Consider the following 13,833-nt stretch of genomic DNA (forward strand, 5'->3'; position numbering starts at 1 on the left):
ACCACATCTCAGTCAAGCTGCTGTTTCCAAGGACAACAATTAACTTTCACTCCCAGCAAGTCCAATGTTATAGCATTTCAGCCAGTGTATTATTCAACACCCTATAGCTTTACTTGCAGAAAGTCACAATATCAACATCATCAGTGATGTAAGAACAAACATAATGTCCTTTTTAACGCTGCTTACACGTTAATGCATTCACGTCCAATGAGATAATGCATTACACAGTAATAACAGGGGCCTTTCTGCTCCCTAATGAGTACTTTTACCATTGATACTCTAACTTTAAATATCTGAATACCTCTGAGCCACTGTTTTGATTATGTTCCAGCTTTTGTAAGTTGTGTTTCTCCTGATTGTTACAACTTTCTGTTCACTTTTGGACCTCTGTCCTTTTGACTTCCCCCCTACCAAGGTTTTTCTTATTTTAGTTTTCCCTCACTTGCTTTCTGTTTGCATTGTACTGTAAATCTCCCAGACTGGCTCATCTGGAATCGCTGCATGTCTCAGCCGGCCTGTAAAATACGTGACGAAAGCCAATAAGCTCGACTTCTGACTTGACACTTGAGAACACAGCCTGTCGGTTCACTGCTTCTCCAGGGACTCTTGAGTTCAAGAGGAAGTTCTGCCAACCTTTAATGTGACAATTTGGCCTCCGCAAGCGAGACCCTCCTTGATCAGACAAGTAACACTTACGTAACATCAAAATGACATTTTATTTTTTCGCGAGGAGGGGCGTTATATAAACACAGCGCTTGACAAATGCTAATTACATGGCCCATTCGCGGGGAGTAATAAAGCGGGTCCCCGGTGGAGGCTTTCCAAACCACTAGGCAAGCACAACTCATGCTAATGAGCACGGACTAATTTGTTGTGATATTGAACAGAGGGCTGTTAATAGCAGGAGCCATCCCTCTCCCCTGAAATAATTATTGTAATCGCTCATTTCAAAGGTGATTAAAACGCTCTTACCTGGCAGCTTTTCTGGGGACTACGCCCGGCATATGGTTCGGGGGCCCGCAGGTCAACGGGGAGTCGAATCCGAGTCTTGCGGTGTCAGCGGCACGAGGACATCGAGCCCCGCTCTAGCAAAGTGACGTTCGCCAGCCGGGGATGTCAGGAAGGAGGCTGAGTAACGCTTTTGGCCATAAATATGAACATAAAATAACATGTTCCATATTTACAGGGGTCCCTCGACCTCTCGACTCAAGAATGAAAATCTTCCCACTGAGGTTTCTTTTCCAAAACGTGTATTTTAATATTTTTGCTTGAATTATGACTCAGAAAAGCCGAGACTCTTGTGGATTCAATGAGCCCAGTTGTATCCATGTATGATGATGTTAGTCCCCACAGGGGCTACAATGACCTGTTGTGACCTCCAGGACAATCACAGTTTAATTTTCTTCTGATGGTGTTCCACAAGGTCTTGATATCTTAATGTGGATTTTGGAGGGATTCTTTTGGGACACTTTTAAGAAGTGCAAAAATTGTTAATATCCCTCCATGTGGAATGTACTGTTGACCTGCTATCTCCCCCTAAAGATCCTCTTTCTCCCCGAAAAAGGAAAACAAATGGGTCTCTAAGGTTTAAAAAGAAGCTCAAATATAAATGCATTTGTAACTGAGGCATGCCCTTGTCAGAAAGGCCTTAGTTCCGAATCTATTTATATTTTCTATCAATATTTCTGCTCCAGAAATGTGCCATCGTAAATAAACGCACTACTTTCTCTCAACCCTCTGATCTCTCGTGCGCGTGGAGGACTCATGGGTGTTATGTGGTGCCACGGCCACCAGGTGCTGCTGTTGCTCTTCCCACGGATGAGTCCGATAGTGATCAATCCCAGCTCCCCTCGATTCCTCCATTTATATAGGAGCAGTATTCGTGTGCCGCTTATGCACGAGACTTTCTCACAATTAGAAGGCATTCATTTATATTATTATGTCAGCATCAGCACTCTCCTACACGGGAAATCATCTGTTTCCTCCGCTATAAGTCTGATGATTGATTATGGCTCACGCGGGCAGCTGATGAACATTTGTCTTGTGTTTATGGCTTCTAAGTGCTCCTGGTTGCCATTATGGATACCCCTGTCCCCGATAGGACTTGCATTGTTTAATTATAGTGGGTGGGGGACGGGGCGGCGGGAGAAAGAAAGAAAAAAAGACCACCGTTTGCAAATATTCACCCAAATCATTTTCTATAAGTGGAGCAACTCCCACCGGCTGCACCGCTGCGACAAGTAAACACGGGGACACCGGGGACCAGTGCAACAAAAAAAAGGAGTCATTTTGCAAAATCATTTTCACTTTATCTAAATGCTGCGTTCACTTGCGCCGGATTTACTTGACGGATGAAGTAGCAACAATCCCGGGGCCTAATTAGTTCGAGTCTGTTTCCGCAGCGTGCGCCCCGGCATGAATACCCGATAGAGTCGCAGTGTGACTCAAAGAGCTACACACCTGAAAGAGAGTGGCTTCAACACGATAGAAGGCCCCCGCAAAGACGGCAGCGGCGGGACTATTACAGCGGAGGTATGCTCAAAGCCCGGGGTAGAGATGAATGCATTAGTTGCTTCTCTGTTCTCACTTGAAGGGCTGATTTGAATCAGATTGCCACCCCGACCTCTTCTCCCTCCTGTTCACCGGGACAAAGCGGCTCCAGTCAGTCACAGCTGGTGGTGGCCGCACCGCCACAAGGCCGACTGCAAGGCGGCGGAATGGGGTGGCGTGTGAAGTGGGGGTACCAGCTGAGAATGACCTTTTCAGTATTGTTTCACCAAGACTGGGATGCATCAGACTTGATTAGTGGTCCTGGGAGAAGAGAGCGCCAACGCTCCCCTTGGTTCTCGTGTCGTACTTTTCTCCGCCCAGGTAGGTGAAAGTGAGGGGGGGCGGCTGACCTTTTCATTGTGAACGCCAATGCTACCTTAGGGGTGAGTTCATTCTTCAGAGCAGCAGTTGGTGTGTTGGACAAGACACCTGCCTGCTGGATTAGTATCCGACAAGCTGGTTGTTGCATTGGTAGGAGCAATAGTGTTCGCCTAACATTTAATGAGGTTAAAATATTGTGCTCAGTTACTATGGAATTTATTTTATATACATTTTTTAAACTTTATATATATTTTTTGAATTACATATTTTCTCCACAAAAGCTTTAAAAAACCTTTTCCAACATAGGGACTGAATTAATCCACCTGGTATTAATATATATATATATAATATATATACAAATATTTGCAGTGTTTTACTCGCGTGAGTTTACTCACCTGATTATTTGTGGTTTATTTGCGTCATTAGCTACATTAGCGCTGGAGAGGGGGCGTGGCTTATTTCCGTGGCTTTACTCCGTGGAAACAGTTATAATTTCCGCCATCCACCATGGAAGCAATAACCACTATCTTGTGGAAATCTCACAAACGTCGGAACATCTCACGCCCTCGTGTTTGGGTTCATAACATTAATATCATAAATATGTATTTATCCATAACATCACCCGTAGGCTCACACAGCAAGGTGAATTTCACCGACTACGTCTGGTTGACTGCCGCTTCCAGCGCTACTAGAGAAGCAGCAGCCAGTTAGATTCACCAACTTCAGTGATGACCCAGCGACGGGCGAATATTTTTAAATATATAAACTTTGACGAATGAGGCACATTTTTCGCTTCGCGTCATTCCCATTGACTTTGCATATATAAAAGAAATACAAATTATCAACGTTTTTGGTGTGAACGCAGCATTTGGGTTACCTAATACAAAACATTTCGTCATTTAACGGTTTGCAGAAATGAACAATGACAAAAAAAATGTCCAGGCGTCTTGGTCCAGTTTGCGTCACATGCTTGCGTTTACCATTTTCCTTTTTATTTATCCAAACCTCAAACCTTCCCGAGCATTAGCCATACAGTAGCGCCGGGCAGAAAGCAAGAATGTGGAAGTGGGCATGAACTCATTTTGTGAGGGGTTCTGCAGGATGATCCCATATCAGGGATATGCTTTATTTTGCTTGGCAGTAGAGATGGCTCAAAGTAACTGGGAGATTTATCTTTTTAATACCTTTCACAGACCTTCGAACTTTGTACGATTTAGTATAGCTTAAACACAATAACCCTTCCCTCATCAATTCTATTAGCCAAACATTGTAGTTCGGTCATTCCCTTTGCCCAGGGCCTTGAGTGCAGCGCTCCCTCCACCCTGTGTTCTGTCTAACAAGATGACTAACAGAGGGATTATGGAATGTCGAGCATTCAGCTTTTTGGGAGTCTCAGGCTGAAAGAAAAGTGACCACATGGAGTGTAACCAGTCACATCCGTCAAATCTTCCTTGAAAGGCCTTGTCTGTTTTCTTTTTCTTTTCATTCAGCTCACTGCACTAGTATATGTGTCTATGGTACAAGGGATTCAATCATATTTAAACAAATCGCAAAATGGTTGGATAGCATCAAGAGCTGTAGATTAGTTCTCCAAAGAGCTCCCATGGGACCCATCTCGGTAAACACTACATTTCATCCGCAGCCACCAGCTTGACAGGCCTGTCTGCGGATTGGTTTAGGCTTTGGAGTACATATGATTATGGAAACAAATCACTGGTACATTGTTGTTCAAAGCTGCACTGGTTTTACACTAATTTAGAAGCTGGGCGGTGTTATTACCTTCGCATTGAAAAATGCGGAAGGTTATGTTTTGATCGCCGTGTATTTATTTATTTATTTGTATGCGTTTTATTCGCATAACAAAAAAAGTTTTTAACTGAATCGCATGAAATTTGGTGGGATGATTGGTTATTATCCGGGGACCATTTGATTAGATTTTGGTATCGATCGGGTCAAAGGTCAAGGTCATGGAAAGGTCAAAATCTTCTTTGTACCATAGCAGTCAATTTTTATCCAATTGGCATGCAACTAATGCCAAAATGTTCATAATGCAATGCCCAATCTTGTGATATGCGAAGGTATGCGCTCTACCAAGTGCCCATTCTAGTTTTGTTCTTTTTTCCTTGGAAACACATGAGGTTATCACGGGGCTAAGACAGCCCGTGACGTCGTCATCGGGTAGCCGAGTCTCGAAAGTGGAGTTACTCCCCAGAGCTTATTTATCAAACTTATTTCCCCTCGACAGATACAACTTCATTCACACGTTCAGCTGCGTTCCACATCAGAAACAAGCTAATGAAATCAGTTATTCCTAACATCTTCTCTTCTGGTAATCAAACGGGCCAAGAGTCTGCCGCTCCGATACAGACACAGCACATCAGCGTGGAGCATCTGGCAGGAATGGGATACGGTAAATGTTCATACCCATGAGCGGGCGGACGGTATCGGGGGCGAGAACACACAGGGGCAGAGTGTGGCTGTCTCCAGAGGGGGGGTCAGACGGGGATCAAGGGCGTTCTTGTTATTTGTGATTGCTCCTCCTCGTATCTGCAGGACTGCTTCTGAAGGTGATAAGAAACAGCGTGGGAAAGTGGACGGATGTTTTTCGGAGCCACTCCGTCACAATTTAGGAGCCCCCCCCCTCCCCCCCCTCGTAAGAAATCGCTACAGTGCGAGGAACTCATTTCTTTTTAGTGCCACTGTGTCAGCCGGAGAACCTTTCGGGGATTTAGAGGGATTATGGCCACCCTTTAGCACCGCCTCTCCGCCTGACCAGAGACTTTTACTTTGGTACCTGAGCCAGGTATGCGGGCTGGAAGTTCAGTCACTGCGGCGACAACGACAGGCGACTGGCTGTCGGAGCACTTTTTTAGACTGTAGGATGAACATTTTATTCAATCATTTTTTTAATCCATTCACAAGGACAACAATTGCACTTTAATCGACATCTGTGTAAACGTGCCGTAGTTAGCCAGCTGTCGTCCTTTTGGCCGGCTGTTTGTAAACCAATAAGGTCGGTACTGTAGGTGTACGCTGTGACCTTCGGTGTTAATTATGGAAATCATGAAAGTAGGGGGAGTACGAATCAGTGTAAAAAAATGAACGACCGTGTAGGATTTGTTGATAATAGGTCCAAGGGACCAGACGACATAAAAATACAAGGAGAGAAGTAAACGACTGCTCCCAAGGTAATTCAATTCAATTCAATTCAAGTCAATTCAATTCAGTTTACTTTATACAGCCCAATATCACGAATTACGAATTTGCCTCAGCGGGCTTTACGATCTGTACACATAGACATCCCTGTCCCAGGACCTCACATCGGATCAGGAAAAACACCCAAGAAATAGAAAAAAATCTTTCATGGGGAAAAAAGGAAAGAAACCTTCAGGAGAGCAAGCGAGGAGGATCCCTCTCCAGGATGGACAGAAGCAAGAGATGTCATGTGACCAGAAGGAACAGCAAATAAAGAAGTGTTAATAAAAAATTCAATCGGGGAGATTAAAATGATGTCACTTATTACAATGAATATACACTGTCATATGACCGAGCTCAGGTAAAGCTACGAGGATTCTCATCTTTTTATTTGGTGTGGTTTTTGGCGGTCCCTGTGGACAGAAGCGTTCATGAGCACCAGATCCCTTTAGAACACAGGTGTCAAACACAAGGCTCGCGGGCCGAATGCGGCCCACCGCGTCATTTTATGCGGCCCCTGACTGCTTTAAAGACACATGATCACCTTTATTTCCTGTGCTTTTATTTTGAAGGGTTCAAATTAAACGGATTTGTGTTATAATATTAGAGAAATGTTCATGTGTACAATATTTCTACTCTACTAAACAACAATCAAATGCAAAGAGAGTTATCTAACAGTATGTTCGGGAGTAGTTTATACAGTGCTTCAGTTACACCGGCCCTTTAAGAGGCGGCCATGATGCTGATGTGGCCCCCGGTGAAGATGAGTTTGACGCCCCTGCTTTAGAACCTCTCCTTTAGAGAACCTCTCCTGATGGTCCTGGGCCTCTGGCAGCCAAAGATGAGCATCTGCTGCCAGGCGGGGAGCTCTCTGCTCTCTCTCTGCTCTGGTTTGGCACAGATCACGAGCATCAAGTATAACGACGGAGAAATGGACCATCTTCTCACTGATAGTCTTGTTTACTTATGCATGCAGAGGCATTACATTCAAGACTGTTAAAAGTTCCTCGTGGTACCCATCTAGAACGTCCATATGAAAGCAGTCCGTTGACAGTCTCGACTGCCTCAATAAAAATCTGCATTTAATCCTGCAGACGTGAACTCAAATGTAATGTGGGGTTTTATACACTGCACCGACATCAGAGTGACTGAGGGGTCTGGAGTGTTTCCGGAGCTGCGTGGCCCCGCATTTATCTCCACACGGCTCCTTTGCAGCAGAGGAGACTTGTGGCAGCTGCTTATTTTTGCCCCTACCTTGGCATGGCTGATGAACTGTGACAGCTGATGTCTGAACAACCAGTCAAAGAAACTGCCTGTAATGAGGAAGTCTGCTTGCTTGAGAGACAGATGCCATCATATTTCAGATAAAGTTATTCTCCTGCTCTGCCGGGGGCCGCACCGGCTCCGGCAGGCTCGATGCGCCGGTGGCTGTCACGTGGCGTCGGTGAGTTATTCTGAGATCACTCTCCGTCTGAGCAGAGGAGGGAGAAGCCAATGTCTCGGCCCTGCCTGCACGTGTGAAAATGTCGCTCGTCGCATATACAGCTTCATAGAAAATGCAGAATCTGGAGTGCAGTCGCGCTTTGGCCACTTGCCTTGAGGATGAAACCGGCCAAAGCGAGACCCCGAGCCAGATTGTGTTGATTTAGACAACAATAGGAATCAGTCTTGGCTGGAGTTGAAAAGCTACATTTCCTACTGATTTGAAGGTTACTTAGTCATGTTAAAGCTATAGCACAACTAACATTTTAATTAGTATACATCACTCATATAGGGTGACCAGATTTGATTCGTATTTGGAGGATAATTATCGTGTATCTGGCAATACTGAGATCGGTCGACCAATGACTGTTCTCTCTGCAGTCAGAGCTCGCGCAAGAAGGTGGAACGTAAGGGAGATACCATTTCCAAAACTTGTAAGGGCGTAATAACTAGTTTGTGAAAGACCCAGAGAAACACAAATATCCGACGAAGCAAAATCCCGACGTTTTTGGAATCCCTGCCGGACGCATTTTTTAGGTCTCAAAAAGAGGACGTCTGGTCAGCCTAGTTTTCCTTGCGCGTTAAATTGTCAGTATACTTCCCAAGTTGTATCAGTCAGCTAAACGTGATACATGTTTTACCACGGCAGATTCAAACTTCAGAAAACTCCACAACAGAACTGCCACTAGTGCAGATTGCAGGACTTGTGGAAAGTTACAGTTAATTTAATTTGTTTAGCACTCAAGCTATTTCATATTGCACTTGAATAATTTTGGGGGAATTCGTGAAAGGCATAAATCATAATTGATGGAGTACAAGCTGATATATCTTGGCTTCTAGCCTCTGGTCGTATGGACAATCTAAAAAACTCTGACTCCTACACGTCCCTTAATGCGATTCAGCATCATATTTCATTTGACCCTTCCTGCCTGATAAAAATCTATGTCTTTCAAACTCAACACTGCCCTTTTGTAATGCACTCTTTCTGTCAAAGAAAAGAAGTGATGTTGCAAAATTTAAAAAGAATGACAAGGTGCTCAAAAAAGGCAGCTCACGAGCTATCAGCAATACTACTCGACATACATACTGCAACAGTGTTGACGGACCTAACAACAAGGGACGTAAACAGTGAGAATGTTATGCTGGTAATTTATCGTTCTTATCTGTTATTTATTCAGTGTCTATTTCAAACTCTCAAAACCGGTGTTGGTGATTGTTAAAGAAGAAGAGTTTGAACACAGTGTGTTTTACAAGGTACAATCATATCTCTGCCATTTTAACCTGGGAATTTAAGTTTATTTGGACCAAACTAGAGATGATGACTGTATATTATATTTGTACGTTACTGATTCGTAACAACTGTCCAAATCCTGGTTGATGTTATTTATTTCCTTTTTGTGAAATTTGAGTTCAATTTCAATTCCTTCTTGTAAATAGTTATTCAATTCAATTGAGTTTATTTTATACAGCCCGATATCACAAGTTACGAATTTCCCTCAGAGGGCTTTACAAACTGTACACATGTCCCTGACCTTTGACCTTACATTGGATCAGAGAAAACTACCAGGATGGACAGAAGCAATAGATGTTATGTGTACAGAATGAAGCATTATAGAGTTACATAAACACATTCAATAAATATGATAGAAATGTATGAACAATAATTAATATTAAGTATGGGTCACGATCCAGACCTCCACAATCCATGGTTGGAAAGAGTAATAAAGTTTGCCGTCTTGGTTTCGAAATATTTTGCTGAGTAATACTCTCGCTTGGTGTTAATGTACTCGTGACAAAAACAATCGGTTGGGAAAATATATTGACGTGCAAAATAAAAACAAATGCTCCCGATGTGTGACGGCGTTAAGGAGTCAAAAGGTCACTTTCAATGTCCTCTGTACAATAGAATAGAATAGAATATACACTTTTATTAATAATGTCTGCAAACGTGATGGGAGTCGCCTCCTCTTGTGTGGTATTGAGCTGAAACCTTGGGTCAAGTCCACTTAGACGCAAATGTATAGTGACGTTTGAAATTAATAAAGGAAATTGAGATTCATTTATACATGCCGGCCTCAGCAGGCACATCAGCAAAACTGTCAAGCAGAGGTCACATATTTCCATGCTTCCTATGGAGGAGGCCCGATGCCAAGTCGAAAATTGCTTATTTTCCAGCTCCAACTGTCGTCTTTTCTGTGGCCAGCAGCAAACATCTATTCCCATGAAAAAGCAATATATCAGTGCTCTTAACAGAGCGTGTCAGGGCTTGCTTCTGTGGAGTTTCGTGAAAGAGCCACACATGCAAACATCACAAGTTATCAACTCTGTGATGCCAGCTGAACTATGTGGTCCTATGCACACATATTTCAGCCTCGTCTCATTCAACGGGCGTCAATGATGGTGTTCTGTCGCGGCATCTTGGTGTCTGATAGCGACTGGCTAGTGTCCACTGACACCAATGTAAACCTACCCGTGACAATATAAGATGACGTCATCAGGATGACCTTAGTTTTGCTAGGGGACGTCGTAGTTCGAACAGAAAGCATGCGGGCGGCAGTCTTCTTCCTTTAAGCACGATGTCCACTGTAAAGTAAACGATGAAGCAGGGTGCGCTTTAGGGCGTGGCCACCTCGTGATCGGCAGGTTGCTACGAGAGCCCAAATACGGCGTCTCCGCCAATATACAAGATGACGATCGCCAAAATGCAGAACTCCACATCCTATTTGCAATCTATGGTTACAAGGTGAAGTTGTGAAGCCCTCAACATGTGGGCTTTCATCAGGCACGACTGGGGTCAGCAGGTCCATTATTCAATCAGGGGGTTGGCGGTTCAATCCCCGCCCTAGTTGACGTATCCTTGCGCAAGACCCTTAACCCTTAGTTGCTCCCTGAAGCTGTGTCCACGGTGTATGAATGTAATGGTTGTAAGTCGCTTTGGATAAAAGTGTCAGCGAAATGACATGTAATGTAATGTAATGCTACTCCTGGGAAGTGTCGGATCCAGGGTCATGACCCATACTCGGGGCTAAAGTCAGGAATGTTCAGACTGCTTGGATTTACATCATTCTTTATTTAAATATATATCTCACAAACTCAACAGTGCTAAATAGCTGTTTTCTTGAAGTGGTTTCTACCCATAGTTAAACTCGATCCAGTCAATTTTTTTATTTTCCATGACCAGGACTTTACGTTTTGTGGTACTAAATGAAGGTTAAAGACCAGATACAGTAACAACCCTTTGCCACCCTTTTCTTTAGATGCACATGAATAAGCTTTTTAAAGCAGTGTTACTTTGACTAAATATACCGCATATGTTAAATTACTGATTTTGAAGTAATCTCCCCAACTCCCGACAATCCATGCTCTCCTCCCTGATGAGCTGAAAGAGGCTTAATGTGCCCCTCATGGAGGCTCCCTCCTGGGTCATTGGACACCATTATCATTGTTTCTTTTGCACATCTCAGTTTGGTGTCTCCATGTCTATTGTATACTCCACGGGAAGAACATAACTGAGTTACAGCTTTCTTTGTATTTTCCCTCCAATGTGCGAGTCAGCGTTTCCCCCTCTCCTTTTTCATTTCCTGCATGTCTCGCTATACTATGAAAAATGCAATGAGAACTTTCGCCTTACTTTACCCGAATTCTGCACGGCTTTAATCACATTCTTCATTTCATCAGATTCAATCACGTAACTGGAGCTGGTGGGCAACTTTAAAGTAATCTGCAGACCACGGCCGACTGCATGTATCAAAAGATATTCCGACTTGTTTTCATAAGTGAATATGCTACAAAGAAAAAGACGTTTTACAGCATTATTGAAAAAAGATTGATCTAGTCTGCAACAGCAGGAGTTGCAGAGCGCTGAACCAAAAAAAAAAGGCCAATTTGCTGATGAAATCATTATCGTGCAATGTTACTGTTCACATGTGAGGTAGGATCTGACCTCAGATGATTGAATCATCGGTGCAGTCTCTACTTTACGTGACATGGAGCAACATGGCCCGCAAAGATATGCAACAATTTCAATTTCACTTAATATCAATCCAAGACATGAGCTACTGTTTTATTATTGTTATTATTATTATTCAAAGCTCCCTTTTGACGACATGCATCAAAAGGAAAAGTGAACCGCAGCAATAAAAGTACTGGGGAATTCTCCGGGCAGATAATATCTTAACATCACAAATGTGACACCACTGGAGCTCGTTTTCCGTTCAACGTGGCGCTGGTTACCTTTTAAAAGGAAAAGATGGAAAGCGCTCGGATCCGTTATACTTCGATGTACTGCCACTCGTGCTTTGGTTTGAAGCCCGGCTAAAGCATGGCCCTTTTGCACGAGTATCAAGATGCCGAGGGGGGAGGGGGCGCAGACATGGCGTCGGCATTTGACTCCCTGGGAGTGAAATCAGGCCGGACGTGGTCATAGTTCTTGCTCTTGGACGGGAAAGCGAATAAAAACAAATTCCTAAAATGCTGAAGTATTTTTTTAATACATTCGAAGACGTGAACAAAGCCTTTGATCAGTGGGACCACCAGCATTTAGTGATTTCCTGCGTTGCGTGGCAGATGACAGACACTAAACCTGTCAGGTCTTTGTGACAGGGTGAGGCTCAAGCGCAGAGAGACAGGCTGGACGCAATATGAATTTTTTAACCCTTGTGTTGCCTTCGGGTCATTTTGACCCGATTAAATATTACACCCTCCCCCCGCCTTTGGGTCATTTTGACCCGATTCAATGTTTCACCCTCCTGTTACCTTTATATTTACTAACATATTTTACCCTTTGGGTTCAATTTGACGCCAGCAATTAAAACCTCCAGAAAATTATTAGAATTAATATTGTTTTCCAAGTTTAAGTGTGAGGCACTTTATGTTTGTTTGTTGACTACCGAAAGAACACAGACATTAAACATTGAATGGGGTCAAATTAACCCGAAGGCGGCAGGAGGGTGTAATATTGATTCGGGTAAAAATGACCCGAAGGCAACACAAGAGTTAAAAAAGCACTCTTTAATGAGGCAAAACAGTTTACAAAAAAAGGTGCAAAAGGGGCAGGCAGAGGATCGTCGGTCAGGGCAGGCAGGATCAGATACGACAGACAGGACGACGGAAAAAAGATACGGAACTAGAGACGACAATCCGACAGCAGACAAGGGAAAGACTGACACAATATATAGGGGGGAAACACAGGTGTACGACATCAGACAGTAACGAGACAAGAGTGGCTGAGGGCAGGTGCAGGGAATTAAACAATTAAGACAGAGAAGACACAGAGAAGACACAGAGGAGACACAGGAGACACGGAACACAGGAGAAACAGAACAGGGTGTTACAAAACCAGCATACCAGCAACCCGCCAACCCCACTGTGACTTCTCAATATAGCTCTGTGAACCATCGTCTCTGAAGCCATAGCGACTGGAGCCCGACGCACTGCATAGGATACACCGCAGGGTCCGAGGCACGCGGGATATCGATCAATCAGCAGCAGCTAAACATGCAACCCATTTGCACATTGTTTGCCCAAGCCCGATTCACAGCTTGCTGGGTCCAATTATTCCCTCCTGCGTGTCGCGCTCGCAGGGTGCGACCCCCCCTCAGGGCCGCCGGTGTTTTCAAAGAGCTGAAAGAGCAGGGGTGCGCGGGAGATATTTCCTCTTAATTATTCCAGGAGAGCACATAAATCAGTGTTTAGCAATTTCCTGAATGCCACACGCAGTATGCGTATAAGCTGAAGTGCAGTTGCCTCACTGGGCGATGGTTTCTTTCTCCAAACCCCGCAGGGGGTTTGAATTTGCCTATTAAAATGCTGCGGCCTCAACGGCCTTCCGTCGCCGAGGCCCGACAATGGAAGTCACCACGTGCATTTGCTTGATAACACGATCACGACTGCAGATGGGGATGACCGACAGGCACTTATCTCCGCCGCAGACGGCCGTATACGTCTCCCACGCATGACTGTAATAAACCTCGTATCATGGGAGAGGAATTGTTGTTCCTTCACTGATAACAGCAGAGATCTCACACCGGTGCTTTTGCACGCCGCAAAACCAGAGCGACGATTTCCAACCTCACTTCATTCATCTCGCCCGCCTAACACTGCAAGCGTGTTTTTTTCTTTTCTTCGGCAGGCTGAACTAAATCAAGCTCTAGAGCTGGTGTGTAACTGCGTGGTCCCAAATGGATGCACGATCGGAGCGCGTGACAAACACCCGGCTGACTCCCAGGGAACTGATTGTCATTGCCGGTGTCATTGAAGACATTCGTTCTCGGTACGCGAGGCATT

This window comes from Pseudoliparis swirei, chromosome 12 (assembly GCF_029220125.1).
Source record: "Pseudoliparis swirei isolate HS2019 ecotype Mariana Trench chromosome 12, NWPU_hadal_v1, whole genome shotgun sequence".
Lineage (NCBI taxonomy): Eukaryota > Metazoa > Chordata > Actinopteri > Perciformes > Liparidae > Pseudoliparis > Pseudoliparis swirei.